The sequence below is a fragment of the Conger conger genome, chromosome 8 (genome assembly GCF_963514075.1).
Source record: "Conger conger chromosome 8, fConCon1.1, whole genome shotgun sequence".
NCBI classification, from domain to species: Eukaryota; Metazoa; Chordata; class Actinopteri; order Anguilliformes; family Congridae; genus Conger; species Conger conger.
Genome location: NC_083767.1, coordinates 8877347 through 8897003, shown reverse-complemented (window position 1 = coordinate 8897003; position 19657 = coordinate 8877347). Strand labels below are relative to the sequence as shown.

Below are 19657 nucleotides of genomic sequence, written 5' to 3'. Positions count from 1 at the left end.
TCTGTTGCTGTAAATTCAACCTGTTCCTGATCACTTAACTCAAACATACAGGACAGTAAATACAGCAAGAATGTAGTGATGTGTGAATGTTTCTACTGCAAGCCGTATTTAGGCAAGATATCTTAAAGATATGCGTACATACATAAAAGTCTGTTTGCCCAGATCCCGGCAGGCATTGGTCCTAGTTTCAAAGCCATACCCTTGTTGTCTGAATATTCCAATAGCTTGAGCTGTGTAAGATGTGAAATAACTGGCAGGTAAAATGTTCACAAAAATGTAATTTGGAACATGCGCCTGTAGGCCAAATGTATTTTTAAATAGCTGACACAGAACCGTCTCAAATACACTTATGAGAGGAAGAGTAGCGCAGCCATTTGGCTGGCTTTTTCGGGTAATGCTCGGGAAATGTGAATTGTGAAGTGGAAGCTGAACCAGGCTGGCAAGCAGCTACCCACATTCAGTGCATCCAGAGCCCCTCTATCAGCCTCCAATTCATGGCCATAACCGAGAGAGCCACTCTCCAATCTCACAACCCCATTATATTCACTCCAAAAGTCAAATCATGTTATCCCATCAGCCGGGATTTCAGGAAAACAGCGGAATAACAATGGCTCAAGGGGATGTAATTATGGGATGGCACGAGAGTGCACGGTCGCACCTTATAGCATATCTCTCATAACCTAGCAGGTCATGGTTAATTCATTATATTCTCTACTTTCATCTGACTGTTCCCGCTTGGTCCCGAAACAGCGAGGCTGTGCTCTCTTATCTCGGTATAATGCGCGTGCGGGACCTGGGCGATGTGGCACTGCTAATTGTCGACGCGCTTCTGTTTCAGCATGCAGGTCGGGCCTGCCTCAGCTGGAGCCGGGGGAGGCAGGGCGACATACGAGGTGCAGGGGGTAACACAAATGAATGTTTGCAATGATATATATACGCTTGCTTGTAAATATCACTTCTCGTTTGTCACCGAATTGAATTAATAAGGCCTCCTTACACCGATATTTGAACAGGACGCGGAAGGGTCGAGATTAATATTCATGGCAAATTATTTGCAAATCATCTGTATTCCAAAAAGCAGTAAGGGAAAACTGGGCGAGTGTGCAAGTCATATTCAGTCTCCTGCCATTATCATTAGGCCACCAGCAGCCAACTGTTGCTATTTGTAAGTATCAGATTTTTTTTTCAACGGGCAAGGTTAGTTTTGTAAAACTTGAGTTATGAGTTTTCCTGCCCATACACTCAGTTAGCACTTTATTAGGTATTTATTACTTATTTTATAGACTTCTATTGATGTAGCCTATCCACTTAGAGTTATTATGCGTTGTGGCCATTCTCCTCTGACGTCTCTCATTAACAAGGCGTTTCTGTCTGCAGAACTGCTGCTCACTTGACTTTTTTTATTAGATAATCACATATGAATAAGTGGGTGTAACAAAGTAAAAATGTTCCTAATAATGTGCTCAGTGAGTGTATACCTCTAATTTCCAAAATACTCCTCCAAGCTTGATCTCAGTCTTTGCCTCTGATCTCTGTAACGGCACATTCCAAAGGCCTATGTGAAGGAGCCATTTTGCGACTAATGGGTCTCATTTTCTCTTGATTTCACTGGTGGGTGATTTGCTTTATGATCTGCCGTAGACACCGCTCCAGCGATCGCCGTCTGAAAACATATTCACACATCAGCAAACCCACTCACTTTGCGGCTTAAAGCTGCCAAACAAGAGAAGGCTCCGTCTCTGATGCTGAACCATTAGCGCTGGCATCGCATCTCTATTTTTATTCTCGCTCTGCTCAGGTTCACGCTGCGATGTGCTGTTTGTCAATCTCGTAAATGGTGCGATACAAAGTGAGTACAAAGTACAGAGTTGATTAAATGATTGATTATGTATCAGCTCCCCCGGAGTTCAGCTATATTCTGGAGGTACACACTTGTCTTTTTTCTCTGAGGAACGATTCCATCTTTTAGAGTTTAAAATGGCACACAGGAAAGCATTTAACACTAATGAGTCTCTATGAGTCTAAAAGACATACAGATCTACTCCATCAGAGTAAAAGGTGCTATATGGGTGCTGCATGTACTCTGTCAGAGTAAATGCACTATATCAGAGGTGATTTTCAGTGTATTCCTCACCCACTAACCTCGCTTGAATATGTGACACAACACTTGTGAAGCATTTAAACTGTTAGCTGTCAACAGTCTGCAGTCACTAGTTCATCTGCACCTTATCATTATGGCTGTTTATCCTTTTTTTCTTTTCAAATGATGTGTTTATTGATAAATCTATCAAGCTAAGACACATTCAGTGCTTGTTTTCCCTATGTTTGATTGCTCAATTAATAATACAGCAGTAAATCTCCATCTGGATTCTGTCCATAAATTAAACTCTTCAAAATGGCTCTTCTCTGCGCCCCTAAACGGTAGTATTTGTACTGTGCATTTATATGATTAAGAATCATATGATTTCTCACTGTAAGTGGGAACCACTTATTAGGTTGCATACAGTACCCTGCTGAAAGCTCAAGTTATGTTTTGAAACAGCTGGTAGCTGGTATTTCGAGCTGGTCATAGCTGAATTTTTCACCAGGGTGTACAATCTTTTTTTTAATGCATGCTGTAGATCTGAGAGGGGACAGATTGACTAGAATGACTAGGACACAGTGTATCTGTTTACGGTGCTGAATGATTTAATTATGTCCGTTTGGATTCATTCCGTTTAAATATGCACGGATCAATGCCTTTTAAAAGCACGTACTGTCTTAATGTGTGATAGAAATGCTTTAGCCTGTCTTCATTCTATGCATTCTATGCAGCACAGATTCCATACGGGCCCTGCACTTGCAATATGATCTCATTATAGCACAGCCTAAAGCATTCATTTCACCTCTGTTCCCTGAAACACGGTGACAGTCTCATTCTCTCACACATACACAAACATGGTAAAACAGTTAGCTTGGAAGTATCCGCAGGCCCATTCTGACAGGCATGTTCAAATTTAGATTCCATAAATATTTATAATTTTTGTTTGCGATATGTTGCACCGAACTAAGCCCAACACAAATTGCCTCGCCTAATCGGGCTAATTGCTTCAGCCTGAGCTGAGCGAGGAGGTTTATGTGTTCCAATTACATCTGAAGCATTCACACTGATTTCACGTACTTCCTACACTAAATTTAAATTGCCACCCACTAAATGGAACTTGTTGGAAAACAAGCAGGCTTGAGTCATTTGAGCTAAAAGCGTGACAATTAGCAGAAACTCAATGCCTTTGGGGGGGTGGGGGGGGGGGGGGGGGTTAGTGGAATGGGGTGAAAAACAAACTGTCGCAAGATCAGTTTATGATAATAATCAGGTAAAGAGATCAATATAGAAATAGAACAATAGATCACATTTTCATTTAGTAATGTTGATACCTCTTCCAGTAGATTCTCACAAAATATTTAGTTGCCTTTTTTAAGATTATTTATTTACTATTTGAGTTATTTTTTTATTTTTGCTACTATTTTGACAGCTGTTGTACGCTTACCCCGTTTGGCGGCAGTCGAACCCGTTTTGTACATGGCGGTGTGCGGCTTGGCATGCACTGACCCTGGTGTTCGCCCATCAGGAGGGGGCTGATGGATTCAGAAGATCAGTGGAGGCCAGACCTGCAGCTGCTCACCCTATTCTCCCACCGCACACACACCGCCAATTAATCAGCAAGCGTGAGGGAACCGTTACAATTATTCAGCAATGCAATGCTTCAGGAGGTTTAATGAAATGCTTCGTACTGTAAGAAAAGGGCCATTTTGAAATAGGCCAATGCGTAAAGGCTGAAAGGAGAAGTGAGCCAGCCGTCTGTGAGATGCCTCTCTTTTCTTGCTCTCTTTTCTTCCTCTCTTTTCTTTGTCTCTTTTTGACTTGCATGCGAAGGCCAAGAGGTTTTGTCTGAAGGTATGTTTTCAAATGGACCTGGAGACAGGCATGATGGGGATTAGGCTAGGCTGGTTTATTTGGACCCGGCACACTGATCCCTGCATTTGGAGCCAGCCATATTCCTGCTGAAATTTGGTTTTTATATTTGCCCATTAGGCCAGTTATGTTTGATTATATCTGTTCCAAAGTGAATTCCATAACTGGACGCTCTCAGTCATTTCAGTAAAGAAGAAGGAAAACTATTAATAAATCAGGGGGCGGTGCAAGAAATGTGTGTGTTTTGTTTAACTTTGTTGTCGTCTTTGGAAATATGAGGTTTGTTGTTGTATCTGGCACTGTCCTGATATCTTTTGGTTGCAGCGCCTTTTCCCCAAAGGGAGTGGGGGAAAGGAGGGATGGGAAAAGGAGGGGGTGGAGCGAGGGAAGAAGCAGCAGGAGGTAGATAAAGGCAGAGCCTTCCTGCACAGCTGGATTAAACGAGGTCGAAGCAACAGGCGAGCCGGGGAGGAGGGAGATCAGATTGAACCACGGGGAGATGTATGTTTTCGCTACATGTTCCTGCTACAGCTGAAAGCTTTGAGGAGAGCAGTGAAAAACCGTAGGCAGAGGACAGGGACGCGATGAGTCAGAACAGGGGAGGCGGGCAGGCACACGCAACGAAAGGAATTAATTATGTAATGAATACATTTGCTTCTCATGACTCCCCATAAATATTATAATCAAAAAAAGTAGAAAAAAATAATTAAATTCAAATGACTTCAGTACTCCATCAAAATACTTAAGCAAGGAATGTCGAAAACATGAGAGCATATGAAACATGACACTTGTGGATGGTATCGTATAATATGTGGAATATATTTGCACATGCAGAAATGCTGATGTGTAAATTGGCTTGTTATGCCCTAAATGTTTCTTTGTGGAATGGTCATAAAAACCTGCGTTAATGATGTAATGTTAAAAATAGATTGCAGCTACCATGAGGCAGCAGTATGGTGGCAGCTGGGATTTCACTCAGCAGTCACTAGACTCTGCAGTATTCCTCCTGCATTAGTGATACACTGATACAGGATCCATCTTAGATCAGGGACAGCCATCCCTCTCCACCCCTGTATGAGACTGCGATATCTGATGGGAGAATTTCCAGGCTGACCTCGTACTGAATTACAGAACCTGCCAAATCTGGAACACGGACTGAAGTAAAAAGAGCTGTTCCGGGTTTTACTCAGCACTGTTATCCAGCTAACTCAGCAGTCCTGATGCCTCACACAGGGCCAGGTCTGGGTTTGAACAGTGTTTCAATGGTGAGTTAAGATTCTGTTCATTCTCGTGGCTCAGGCAGTAAGAGCAGTCGTCTGGCAGTCGGAGGGTTGCCGGTTTGATCCCCCGCCCGGGCTGTGTCGAAGTGTCCCTGAGCAAGACACCTAACCCCCAAATGCTCCTGACGAGCTGGTCGGTGCCTTGCACGGCAGCCAATCGCCGTCGGTGTGTGAGTGTGTGTATGAATGGGTGAATGCGAAGCATCGATTATACAGCGCTTTGGATAAAGGCGCTATATAAATGCCAACCATTTAGGTCATTGTTTTAGTTTATTTTATTTGAATCCCCATCAGCTGACACTATAGTGCTGTAGTGACAGCTAGTCTTCCTGTGGTCTAATACAAAGCATGCATGTCATACATTAAATATAATAACAGTGGACCTGTTTGAATGTGTGATGATGTAGGCTGCAATTTAGTACAGATTGCGATCCCTGTTAGTGTTCATTGGAGGCTCAGTGACATTCAGCCGATTCCACATTTAACTTTTTTTTAATGCAAAGTAATGCCATGTTGAAAAAATAAAATAACCAAGGTCTGCCAATTTCTAAAATGAGTGAGACAAAAAGTTGCATTGTTATGCTGGGGGCAACAGAGGAACCAAAAGTAGACAGGGGTGCAGAAAAATGGGGCAGACAGAGCAGAGTCAAAAAACAGGCCAGGGTCAAAAACCAGGGGGTCAGTCCAACAAAGCAGAGGTACAGATATCCACAAAGCAAAGAAGAGTCCAGGGAAGCAGGCAGGGGTCAGAACCGGAAATCCAGATAAACAAGGGCAAGGGAAAGGGCAAGGACCCAGGAACAAGGGCAAGGACTCAGGAACAAGGGCAAGGACAACGAGGGGGGAAATGAAAATGCGGACTGGATTCACAAAGACACACATGTAATAAAAACGGCTCCGGACTAGAGAGTAGACAATTGCAGAGAATCAGGAGATGCAGAGATAAGGAGAGACAGGTGTGAATACTTCGCTGAAACTAAGCAAGTAATCAGTGATAGAATAGGGAGGCAGAGTTACAGAACAGAATTGAAACTGGAGATGCGTTAGTAAGTTAATTAAGTGATTTAAATTACAAATACCCAAAACTAGTGAATGTTAGTTTGTTAGTTTGACAAACATATTAGTGTGTTAGTATAATTAATACTGTACAAATTCTATGTTAGTTGGGATTAGTATATTTGTGCTATGTACAAACATGAAATGGAGAGAAAGCAGGAAGTAAGGAATGCAAGATTGGAAGGAAGGTTGAACCCCTGGAACTACCGTAAACACCCGAATAGTGGGGCACGCAGACAAGGGAGTGACTGGGCGAGTAACATTCAGACTCAGACATCACAGGGGAAGACGAGTGCAAACTAATGACTATAAACAGAACACCAGACATGAAATATGAAAACAAGAATAATGAAAATAAACAATGATAAACTAACACAGGACAGAACAAAGGAACATAACATGCATGTTGAAGATTGCAATAGTCCAGAGTCAAGGTTTTAGAGCTTGACCATATTTATCAAAATACAACTCAATGGGTGTACAGGAAAGGAGAAAGCCTTTAAATATATATGACATTTTCACATATTTAAAGCTTTGAGTCCTCACAACCAGCATCATGCATTTAAATGTGGTGTTTAGTAGGCACTGTTTGAAAAGCTGTTTGTGCTAAGCTCTGATGTTGACAGGCCATCATATATTCCCTTCGTTTTGCTTAAAGTCAAATAAAAATAGGCTATGCGATGATAAATGGTTTGTCTTCAGGTTAGTGCGTAGGTTTATAATCTGTAATGACATATTGCTTGTGGCCAGACAGGCAGACTTTCTTCCACAATACAGCAATTTCCCACTTTAATCCTCCAGAAATCCTCTGAGAACAAACTAGCCTTCTTTGGATATCGACCAAGGACAATATTGGCATTTATGGGATAAACTCATGGAAGTATGCACAAAGTGACTTGAGTTCAGAATAACAATGTATGTCCTGTGTCATCTTTATTAGTGGTTTTTAGAATAGTCTTTTTCTGTAGTTTTCCTGATTGTGTTTCTTCTGTTTTTACTGATTAATACAAATCCGAGAAAAGTCTGATTCTGAATCAGATTTTTGAAAGTTTTTTTCTTTTTGGAAACAACTCTGTATGGACATTGTTGTTAATTAATTTACAAAACCATCTGAATGCATTGTACACTTCGAAAAATACATTCAAATTTTTAATTAAGCTTTCCTTTGTATTTTGTCGGTGTAGTGTGTTTACAAATTGTAATATCCACGTGGAATTGGCAATTCTATGCACTGTAGTGGGGTATTACCAATCCAATTATCCAATAAATTGTGTTTAAAATGGCTGCAGGGTTGGGGGCTGAGCTTAATGTATGCTGACGGGTTGGGGACTCCGTGTTCCATTGCTCTCATGGTTACTCTCATGGTCTGAAGTTCAGCTTTGTCATACGGATGATTGACCTGTACCTATGTGGGAGGTCCAGATCATCTCAGACGTGGCTGTCCCAATACAGCACTAATGCACAGCAATCCTATATGAACGAGTCCTGGCCTGGAAGTCCGTGGTTTCTTTTTAGAGCTTCTATGTCAGGCGGACCACGCACCGCCAGTGATCAGAGTCCATCTTACTGGGACAAGTAAGCAGGCAGACATTTGGGATTTAATCCACACCTAAATCAGTGGAAAGACAAACTGAAGGAACACTCTGCACCAGGGTGCCTCAGCTTTTACTGCTGACGTATGAGTACTGCTGATTTTAAGTTCGGCCTGTGTTTTTATTTGTCACAGTTTGATCTCTCTCTGGGTGTACTTGGGGTGAGGACGGCACTTTAAAGGGACTGGAGAACAGCTGAATCAGCCCTGGATGCCTGGCATTGATCCGCCAGTCTTATATATCCATTAACCTTCCCTACGCATAATTACCATCAGATGAATCTTCAAGTTTTCATCTCAGCCAGCACATGGATTGCAGCTATACACTCATGTCAAAATAATTCATAAGTTAATAGGCTAAGAGTTAATAAGTCTGCTCTTCTTTTTGTTCTTCCTGCTTTCTTTGCCTCTTTGTAATTCTTTGGATATGTCAGTATAGATTTTGTGAGCTGTCAGACTCTAACTAAATGTAATGGGCAGTGCTGCTCTTGAGTTTTACAGGCGAGATTGAGCCCTCAGTGCTTGAATGGATGACTAACTCCATCTTGCCTGAAACTCGGAGAGTTCAGGTAAAACAACTAACCTCCGGTCATTTGATTTGCATTACAACGCGTGACCTCTGACCTTTGCGCTGAGAAACGTATAAATGCTGCATATGTCCCCCTGGAGTCACGGTTACAGTACGGGTTTATTGAGCGCATCACCGTTATATCAGACATTGGGTTTTATATTCTGTATTTATATCTGCTGCTAAGACTGCAGGTTGGGGAGAAGGAGGCTTCTGCTTGGCCTCATAACAAAGCTGTATGGTGGTTTTTATTCCATTACATTTTTTTTTTTTTTACATTTTCTGAAAGAGAAGAATTTAAGAAATTCTGAAGGGAGCTAAGACCTTGTCCTAAGGTGATTTTAGTCCTGCATGCTAACTTGAGTGTGCTCCTCATTATTCAGTGAAATGTGAATGCCCATTCATATGGTGAGTGAACCACACAAAGTGGCTCTGCCCCCCTCATCCCATGCAGCTCCTATAGCGGCGGTTGTTAGCGGGAATTTTTTGATTGCTATGCCAATGTACACTTTTGCACAGTGTGCTGCTGTCATTTCCTGCTGCGCACACAGTGGAATATGCACAGTAGCAGGTTCAGCGGCACGTTGGCGGAGAGTGGGAGAGATGCTGGTGCTGCAGTAGGCTTATGCCGAGAATGACAATGGCTGCCAATCTCTCCGACACTGTGGACACTGTTATGCTTGTGTGTAATACGTGGCATCTAACTGTATGTACACATGTCTTTACTTGTCCCAGTTATTCTAGTGACTTTATTCTCTTGACATCAACACTCCCACAGCATTAGTTTGGTCTGACAAACCTTCAGACAGTCTGTGGTTTAAATTTGAGTATGATGGGGAAGTCTACGCACATTTTAATTAGCTGGCTAACACATTGCCAACTCTCTCTCTTGTAAAATATGAAACCTCTGGCATCAATCCGTATGCGGGCGAGGCCTAACACTGCCACAGCATTTCTCAGGGATGAGACCGGCTACGGATGCACCTTTTGGTGGTCATTGAACACACTTGCAGGAGAGGCAAATTTATTCGGTGTGGTCATGGTGGTAATGATGAAATTAGTTTTTTTTTAAATGACTGGAGACATGTTCCAGAGCTTTCCTGCCAAAAAATGATGCCTTTGGACACACTGCACTGAATGGTTTTTGCTTCAGAATTTGCCCTTTAAAGTGTGAGATCACAAATTATGTGAGTAGAATGTTCTCATGCTGATGTACCAATCACGGCTGGCAATTGAAAGTTATAGAACGCTGAAATAAATGGGGTTTTTTTGCGACGGGCTAACCTAGAGTGGAGGGAACAGAATATCACCTGCTTGAAGGGAAGTAGCAACCCTGTGCTGTCCGTGTCATTCGCACACATTTTTACGAGTTATCCATAACTCCTTAAGTACGTGTTTGTTCCCGATGGGACGTAGGTTATTAGAGAACTCCTGAAGCTTCGCCTTTTGTTTTTTGGTATTCATGGCGCGGTTATAAGCCTTTTGAAACCGCTGGTGATGAGCTGACAAGCCAGGATAATGACTTTGAAAACCTGGCCTCCATTCTCTCTAAATAAAGAGGAGTGCGGAGCAGCTCTGTCGTGCGTGCACAGTTTTAGTATGCAGCGAGACGCTGGGAATGAATAAGTGCTCTGCCTCTCCGCACTCCGACTTGATCAATGACGTGTTGGAGCTGCCTCATTATGGGCCTGGTATGGTAATGCGGGTACTACATGCGTCCCCCGCCCGCCGTCTTTCCCAATGACTCTGCATGACGGGAATCTCCCGGGTTTCAAGCCATATCCGATGGCTGGGTTTGGAATTCTGCACGTTCATGCTGCTTACATGGATGTTGTTAAAATCAGAGGCCTTTTTTTCCCCATCAGGAATGGATCCCATCCCTATCTCTCGCTAAATGAGTAATTCATCTGCGTGAAGACGATAAGGGTGTGACACCGAGACATAATGAAGTGTTGAGCTGGAGCTATGGCTCTTATTCCATGTAAGGCCATGTTGATGAGCTTCCTCTTTCTCACATTCTCCAGTAGAGAAGACTATGGGCTGTATCTGCTGCTTAGAGAGGAGTGTCAGGGGACAGCACAGAGCTATGTAGCCAGAGGCAGTGTATACCATTCACCACGTTCGCCAGCCTCTTTAAGTGCAGATTTGTTGTCTCGGGAAGAGCCATTGAATATTAAGGGTACTGATTATTATTTTTTCTTACATCAGTAAGCAGAATATAAGACAAAGACAGAGTGAGAGAGAGAGAGAGAGAGAGAGAGAGAGACAGACAGAGTGTGTGTGAGTGTGTTTGTGTGTGTGTTTGTTTTTGTGTGTGTGTGTGCGTGTGCATATGTATATGAGTGTGCATGTGTGTGTTGGTGTATTCATGTGTGTGCACGCGTGTGTGTATGCGTATGCACTTCATAAGCAGGGCATGGATGTTCTGTGTAAATGACCTGTGGGTCTGCAGAACTAGCGTGTGAGGCAGTAAGCCCTGCTGAAACCTGTTGCTTGTTTGGTGCGGGCTCCCTGCTGTGAGAGCCAGAGGTAGGTGTGGATCTATTGGCAGGTCAGCGGTGATAAACCGCATAGGTGCTGCCATGACAGGGCACATCTCCAAAGCTGAACACCGCTCTGGAGCCTCGGGGGAGAGGCTGCACAACATCGCCATCGATTGCAGGGGAAACGCAACAAGGCTAAAAGCAGCGCTTCTGCCCCATCAATTTGAATAAACGCTCTTAAACAAATTGTCAATTTGCGCACATGATTTTTTATTCATAATCCATTATGATCCAGGGAGTGAAGGCTAGCGCACTCCGTTAAAAGACGTTGAGGATGCTGATCCCCCACTGCATTTGATGGGCCGATTTGCTGAAATGACTAAATCTCTACGAGGACGCATATGATGGATATATGACTCATTTTATAATTAGATCATCTAGCAAACAGTGTTCAACAATTACCAGCACCAGTGTTCTGCAATGACTTATGGGAATTGTATCATGATAATGACACTGTATTACCTGTTCACTTTCTGTACCATTACCACTTCACACCAAAGTAAAAGCAAATGTAAATAAACCTTTACAGCACATTAGTAGATCAAGTGGCTCAACGTACAGTATAATTTCAACGTGTGGCTATAGATCAAATAAATTACATTTTTGTTCAGCTCAGTTGGTCTAAACTTATTACACGTTTTCAAATAAAAGAGTTGTGAATCACATATTACTTCATTCATCTATATGTCTGAGTTGATTTGCAGTCACCAGTTGTGCACCACTGTACCACCCTTACCTGCACAGAAACACTGGAGGTGAATCTCGTACCCTTTCCTGATTCACAAACTACAGCCTACATTAAGCAGTTCTAAATATTTACAATTTATTTAAACATCACAGTGTATTTCACCAACTACACTGAACAAGAACATCTCTTTGAACAAGATGTTCTCGTGGTGAGCTAGGGTTATGCAATAAGTAAATGGGTGTATTAAGCTGTTACAAGAAGCATTGTAAGATCCAAAAGGTTTTTTGTGTACTATTAACCTCTTTCTGCATAATTAATTTAAATGGGCAAGCATGGCCAATGTGTTCCGTTCAGAGCTTTAATTTAATCTGAATAGTGGCACAGTATGAGATGGGACTGGATTCCTTTAATAACATTGCTGTATTAAAATGGACAGACTTATTAGCATACCATTCACATGAACGGTCTAATGGGCCCAGGCCCGTTCTCCATAAAGCCTACATAATGACTGAAATACCTGGAGCTGCTTTATGGCTATTCAGTGTCTTGTGTGGCTTTTGAGGATTTGTATGTAATTCAGATCTCTTAAAATGTAGCTGTCACCTATTAGGATGGATGGAGAAGTATGTCTTTCCATGGTGCTATACCACCTGTCCTGATATGATCACTGCGTGAGTGTGCCCTAGCTCTGAGGCCCGTGTGGGTCACCAGTTATTGCCAGTCTTTTAATTTGATCTGAAGCAGTGTTCATATCCCTGAGCTGATTTACGCAAACTGACTGCGTCAGTGGTGTCGCACCTGATGCTGACACAGACAAACTGCCAGAAGTGGCACTTCAGTGCCCAGTTTAACTGCAAAACCACGCTCCATAATCACAACAACCATTTCCATTTTTAGCATGAATCTACACAAGAATCTTACAGTTAACATGTTTCCATAGAAACATTGGGATAAATACTATTACAGTACATGGCAGGTTCTGACTTCTAATTACTTTGTTCTTTTTATAATTCTTATTATTATCCTTTGTATGTAAAGAACATGGCAAATAAATAGTTGATGCCTTTGTTTTGATTCAGAATTGGTCAACGACATGAATTTCATACAGAACACAGACAGTTTTTTTGCAGGACTAGAATAATAGCACTGCATTGTAGTTAAAGCACTGCTCTGGTCTGATGTCTGTTTCTAAGTTCATTTTATACATCCTTCCCATGTTGTGCCCTCAAGGGCCCATCAAACCAATCTGAGAGCTGGGCCATTTTAGTTTTGACTTTGTGTCCAAAACACAGTTTTGTAAATGGCTTTGGGGAATATCTCATTGTTGAAGTTCAAGTATATTTAAGTATGTGAGACGTAATAAATCCTGTTGGCTTCTGAACAGGAAAGGCAGAATCCCCCAAAAACCCGGAGATAAAACATGAACAATTTTAACAAAATATCTCAGCAATACCAAACAGCAATACCAACAGTTCCCAAAGCTGTTAATCTGTAGGCCTGTACATTCTACGTACAGCATGTTCATCTGTAGGCATAACTAAAATACTCTATTTGGCATAATTACTTACAAGTGTTAAAATCTCTGATTAACAAAAACACTTTGGAAGACTGGCACTGTAACTACATTTACATTTTACATTTTAGTCATTTGGCAGATGCTTTTAATCCAAGGTGCAGTAATGTCGACTAGTATTATATGTTGCTTTCCCTGTTTTGATATGTGGTGCTAGCTGACTTGTTATATTGGGTAGAGTAGTTATTTAAACCAGACAGAAGCTTTCCAGGGGGAAGGACTGCATAGCACAATGTAATGAGGTTCTTACAATATGTAAAGTACAGAAAGACTGCTTATTCCATTCCTAAAATACTAGATGTTCCTATTTCCCATGCACAAACACACAATGCAGCTCCAATAACTTCTATATGCTAGGTCTCATATTTTGTTGAGAGAGCAGATTCAGGGTTTATTGAAGAAATTGTTCCATGAACGAAAGGTCGTGTGTAAGAACTTCATAACATTTTGTATGATTTATCCGGGTATGTTGCTGCCTTTGTTCACACTAAAGTCGTGGCAGAAGATTTCCATAAACTAGGTCCAATAAATTACACAGAAAATGTGTGAAATGTGTGTTAAAGGGGCTAATGTTAAAAATGTAAATGTTAACACTGCAAAAAATAAAAAATAAGTCATAAAATAAGTATTATAGACTTACTTTTAGACTTAAGGTAATATCTCCATTACAATTTTGCAAAAACAAAAGACAAAGGTGAGTGTACTCATTTTAAGATTTGCCAATGGGGTAAGAAAATGTAACTTTCAAATGAAGAGTAACTACAAAACAAGAACATATTTCCTATTTTATCTTTCTATTTTCTATTCTACTTAAATCTCATTGCCAGACCACGTGTTAAGACTTATTATTATTGCAGTGAATCTTGAACTGCTGCTGTTGGAGAATGTGGATTGGGAAATATAGTAATTTTGTCTGTATTTTGGATGCATTTTTCAAAACAACAAGCAAGAGATACTGCATGGGCTCCATGTTATCATGCATTGTTTTTGTTTATGTCTGATGAGATACCAGGATAAGCACTTACTTATGGCTTTCTCTACTATGACTGATTTGGAATGATGTGAAATAAATAATGGGGTGACCCAGGAGAACCTGTGCTACTGGAGTTTATGTTTTGTGGAAACAGAAATATTCATGGAAGTGTTTGCTTAATGAATTTATCTTTCAAACTGAATAAGTCTTGGGACCAGTTGGTATGCAAAATTTGTGCTGTATGCTGCCGTAATGTAATAACAGAGCAAATGTACTCCCGTCCATATTCATTCATCCCATCACGCAGTTATCCTTCAGAAAGCCTCTAATAAATTAAGAAGATGTGTCAGAACATTTAAAACAACTTTAAACTTTCCATACCAATAAAACTTGCTCATTGTTTTTTCTGTGTATCCTATACTGATGTAATAATATGCATTATGTCTAAATGGACTGTTTACTTGTTCATATTCAATAGAAGCCTGTCTCCACAATTGAAGTAAATCCCAATCAAACCCTCTCATTGTTTTTCTCAGCGTACACCAACCTGCGGCAATATTATGTATTATGTCTACATCTTTTGTTCATGCTCACTCGGCTTTCTCAGAAGCCTGTCTCCAAAATCAATGTAAATAGCAGGCTCTGCGGTCTTCGGTGGGAGTGTTTAATTTGTGGACGGACAGGGAGGAAGCTGTGGGTGGCGCAGGGAAAGTGTACAGCCAGGGAAACTGAGTGCTTCACTCTATTGTCACAGCGCTCTGGGCTGGAGATATCGCTGAAGAAGGGTCGATCCGGCAGGGGGGTCAATGAGGAGATGGCATCGTTCGCACACACTGTGCTGACACTCACAAGGTGTGAAATCTCTAATGGTAATCAATGTCATAGTGTAGGTACATACTCCATAAAGAGGCAGTTCAGAGGGAGATACGGCCGTCAGTAAACTCCAGGAGGAATGGATGTGCTGTAAGGGCCGATGGCAGATCAAGTGACAGTGCCTCTATGGTAAAGCAGTATAGATTTGTGCAAAAAAAGCATGGCACAGACAGTGTTAACCCTTTGAAGAGTAGGATTTTCAAGAATATATATATATATATATATATATATCTGTGCTTTGTAGAGTCTGTGCTCTACAAATCTGATCCGCACTGCCGTTGGGCCCTTGAGCAAGGCCTTTAACCCTGCATTGCTCCAGGGGAGGATTGTCTCCTGCCAATCAACTGCAAGTCGCTTTCGATAAGAGTGTCAGCCAAATTACATGTAATGTAATCTCACCCCTTAAAGGGTTAAAGAAACGGTGTCTATCTGACAAGTCATCTACACGGCTGCAGCTCGGCCTGTGTCTCCAGGCCCCATCACCAACTGTGTTTTCAGCTGAAGTTACCATAGGAATGAAAGCATATCAAAGTCAGGGACCATCAGATACCAGCATACCCGTGGCTAGGCTAGCTCAGGTTCTATGCAAATTGTACATAAATGTGTATAAAATGTTTTCATAAAATGAGATTTTTTCCAGAACTTAATCCTGTAATAGCACAGAATATGAGTCTGTACATAATTTCCAAATCCTCCACAAGCAGTACTGAACCAGGTAAATATAACCTTATGTTAATTATTTTAAAGCGTGATGGTTGCAACAAGCAACACGCCTGTGCAAATCCTTATGTTATTACGGGTTTGCCAAGCATGGAAGCAGAGAGGATTTACTGATTACGAATGGGCCTTCTGTGCCTTCTTGGATATTGCACGTTTGTATTCCTGAGAGTAACTCCGGTGTTCTCTTGTTTTGAAAGTCACTCAGGATACGAGCGTCTAGTATGTGAATGCAATGCGATGAATTAGCGTGACATAATTCACTGGAGTGGACAGCACGCCTGTATCTCGCGGTCCCTGCTTGTTTTACCATCCCGCGTTCGCACAGCTTATGAAGCCGTATTTCGTTCTGTCAGGAGAAGGAGAAATATGGAGAAAGGGAGACGCGGGAGAGAGGAGGGGGGAGAGAGACGCTGGTGTTTGCTCTTTCTGACCTTATCACAGCGCTTTGTCCCCTCCTCATCGCACACCCAGATTTATGTCCCTCTCTGCCGTTATGGATGAGCTTGTAAAAGTTCACGGATGTCTGCTGTCACGGAAAGGGTACGCCGAGACAAAGCTTGGAGTTCAAGGCAGTGACCTGTGCTGTTTTGAGAAACTCACACAAGGGCTGACAGAGTAACCCAAATGGGATTGTATCCCTGTGCCGCGCGCAAACAAAGCAATCAGACAACAACAAAGACGAGTGGCCGACGCGTGTCAGCACAGTGTGCGTGTGTGTGAGGGAGAGTGTGCATGTGTGTGTGTGTATGTGTGTCTGTGTGCATGTGTGCATGTGTGTGTGTGTGTGTGTGTGTGTGTGTGAGTGAGTGTGTGAGTTTGTGTGCGTGTGTGTGTGCTTGTGAGTGTGTGTGTGTCTGTGTGTGAGAGAGAGAGAGTATCAAAGCCATTTTTACATTTTTGTATATATTTACAATATTTATATATTGTTTGAGGCGGCACGGATGGTGCAGTGGGTAGCACTGCCGCCTCACAGCAAGGAGGTCCTGGGTTCGAATCCCCGTCGGCCGGGGCCTCTCTGTGCAGAGTTTGCATGTTCTCCCCGTGTCTGCGTGGGTTTCCTCCGGGTACTCCGGTTTCCTCCCACAGTCGAAAGACATGCAAGTTAGGCTGATTGGAGAGTCTAAATTGCCCATAGGTATGAGTGTGTGAGTGAATGGTGTGTGTGCCCTGCGATGGACTGGCGACCTGTCCAGGGTGTATTCCTGCCTTTCGCCCAATGTATGCTGGGATAGGCTGCAGCCCCCCTGTGACCCTGTTCAGGATAAGCGGGTTAAGATAATGGATGGATGGATATATTGTTTGACATTTGTATGAATATAAGGTATATATATATGACTTAATGCATTCATATATTATGGCCAGTTATTTTCATTTTGTTTTATATTAGTCTGACTCATAATAAATGTATTATATTTATAATGTCATTATAAATGTATTATATTTATGATTTGATGTCAGATTGCTGATATACCTAGAACTACTGACATCTACAAAAGAAAATGAATGATTATGTACGTTTGTGGTTAGTAGAGCAGATCAAATTAAGCATTTAATAGTGGAAATTCTACCTTGGAAATCATTACCCATTAGGAGTTGACTGCTCACTGCTCACCTCCATCCTGAACAGTGAAGACATAATCACACAGATACATGTTTATCACAAAGTGTACTGATATAATTTAAAATGCAGGGCACTTATATTCCAGAGACTCGCACAACCTCGAGCATTTTTGCTTTGATTGGTAATGAATCTCTCCATCTACCAGGCAAATCTACGGCACTAATTTCTTGGGTTGTGCCCGCGCTTATCTGTGTTTCAGGAAGCAACAACTTTGTTTACACTGGGAAGTTATTTGATGGTTGCAAGGACTTTTTAATGCCTGCCAGCCACAACTTTGGCTTGCAAAGACGGAAAGCATGGAATGATTAGCTAGCTGCATCTTTCTGTCGATATGTTTATCCTAAAATAAAACCCTTCGGTGTATCAGCTTGGGATTTTTCAGATCAAAGTTACTGCATTTGAGATCAGAAGGTAAAAGTTGCTTCTGGTATAGTATTATATAATATTTAATTTAATTTAAAATTATTGTGTGTGGAATGTTGTATATTCTTGTTTGCTAATAATAATACCAGATGGGCATATTTTGTACCATGATACCAATTCCTAACAAACGGTGATGTCCTTGAATTGACAGAACTAAATATTTAGATCGTCCATCACTATGTCCGTAATTACCATAATGAACAAGGTTTCTTCCCCAAATCTTAACTTGATTTGTTTTGGGGTTTTTTGTTTTTTAAAATAAGTAAACAAAATATTGTTGTAAATTGGAATTTGGATTAAAACAAATCTACTGTGTGTTTGTTTGTGCTCGGAAAAGTCTGTGCATATGTCAACAAGCCAACCTTTTCAGGGGGAATATAATGGACAAGTGAGGTCTCCTGATTAGGCACGTACTGCAGCTCTTACGTCTGCACAGCTCTTGTTTTGTACAGGCATATTCACTATTAATTGCGCTAAGAGAGCAATTATTCAGAATGTAGGAGATTAATTAAAATCCTCCAATGGGATGCACCCCAGAGAGCAATGGTTCCGAGTACATGGTCTTGGACAAACTATTTTCAAGTGATTTAATGGCTGCATGCCATTGACAAATAAATTGTGTGGCATGGTACAATGCACCGTAGCTGCTTTCTGCGGCCAAAGCCCGGTAATATCTTCTTGTGGTAATTGAATATGGGTCATACAACATTAGTTTAACTGTGGTCATTAACAGCAAAAACATCCCCCAAAGTCTGTTATTTTTAGTTTGTGTTTTAGCCTCTAAATGTTTATCTTTGGCGGACATCTTGTATGAGACTGTAATAGTTCTTTATGAGAACACCCGGGGACTGCAAAGCTATGGATCTGAATATTGTTATGTTTTCTCAAAGGAAATTATATCTATCGTTTATTGTTGCAAAACTTGTTTCGTTTCTTCTTGGCACTAACCTGCATGCCACCCTGAAATACTAGGGATAGAAATGTGTGCAATACAAACCGAGGGGAAAATATATTGTGAGTGTACTTCTCCTGGACCCTCTCCCGTTGGACACTGTCCATGTGTGCATTGCACTTGACGTGCCAAACCGAAGAAATGTACCATTTCCCAAACCTGAAACGATGGCGGCATTAAACTAAAACCCCCTCAGAATTGCTTATGGTGTCAGCTATGGCATATCTTCCCCATCCTCAGCGAATATAAAATCACATTCCCTAAGCACATTAACATAGTAATATAGTAACACAATACGAAGAGACAAAACTTGGAGAGCTCCCTGCACAGATTGGACTTTGTAGAAAGCAATTCCTTACAAAATTGCTAAATATGACACAAATTTGCATAGTGTGTCTGCAAATACTGTCACGGTTTTTGTAAACAACAAATAATAGTTTTTTTTTTCAATATACAATGTGGCGGGATGAATAATACGAGTACATACATGTTATATTCTTACAATCAAACTCCCATTTGTTCCCAGCCCTGAGTTCTTGGGCCAAGGTCAGCTTAGCCTAATGCTACTATTATAAAGGGATAATGCAGAGACATACAGCACAGGTTGGTAGTCTCAAGGCCTGAAAGGAGGAGGTTAGGGACTCTACTGTAATTCTGAGTTCTCCAATGGCCTCGTGTATGGCAACCACTTCATCCCTCAACCAGGTTAACATGCTGAAATGTCCATGTGTAGGGGAAAAACCACTGTCCAACTCAAAGCTCTTTACCACTATCCTCTCCAATTCAGCACTTCGGTCATCTTGTGAAGAGCGATGGGTAGGGGATGGTATACAGACTCAGGTCA

General features: G+C 41.6%; 1 protein-coding gene across 3 annotated transcripts in view; it reads left to right on the top strand.

Annotated features, from left to right (window-relative positions):
- The window catches only part of LOC133135414 (zeta-sarcoglycan-like), a 149820-nt gene that overhangs the window by 26292 nt on the left and 103871 nt on the right, over positions 1 to 19657 (top strand). The window contains exon 1 of one of the 3 annotated variants that reach the window (XM_061252397.1): positions 17733 to 17849. The exons of 1 other annotated variant lie outside the window; for it this stretch is intronic. The gene's annotated coding sequence lies outside the window, so the exon portion shown is untranslated. Of the gene's footprint in view, positions 1 to 17732; positions 17866 to 19657 lie in introns of those variants that run through there. One more of the 3 variants, XM_061252398.1, reaches the window with a different exon arrangement.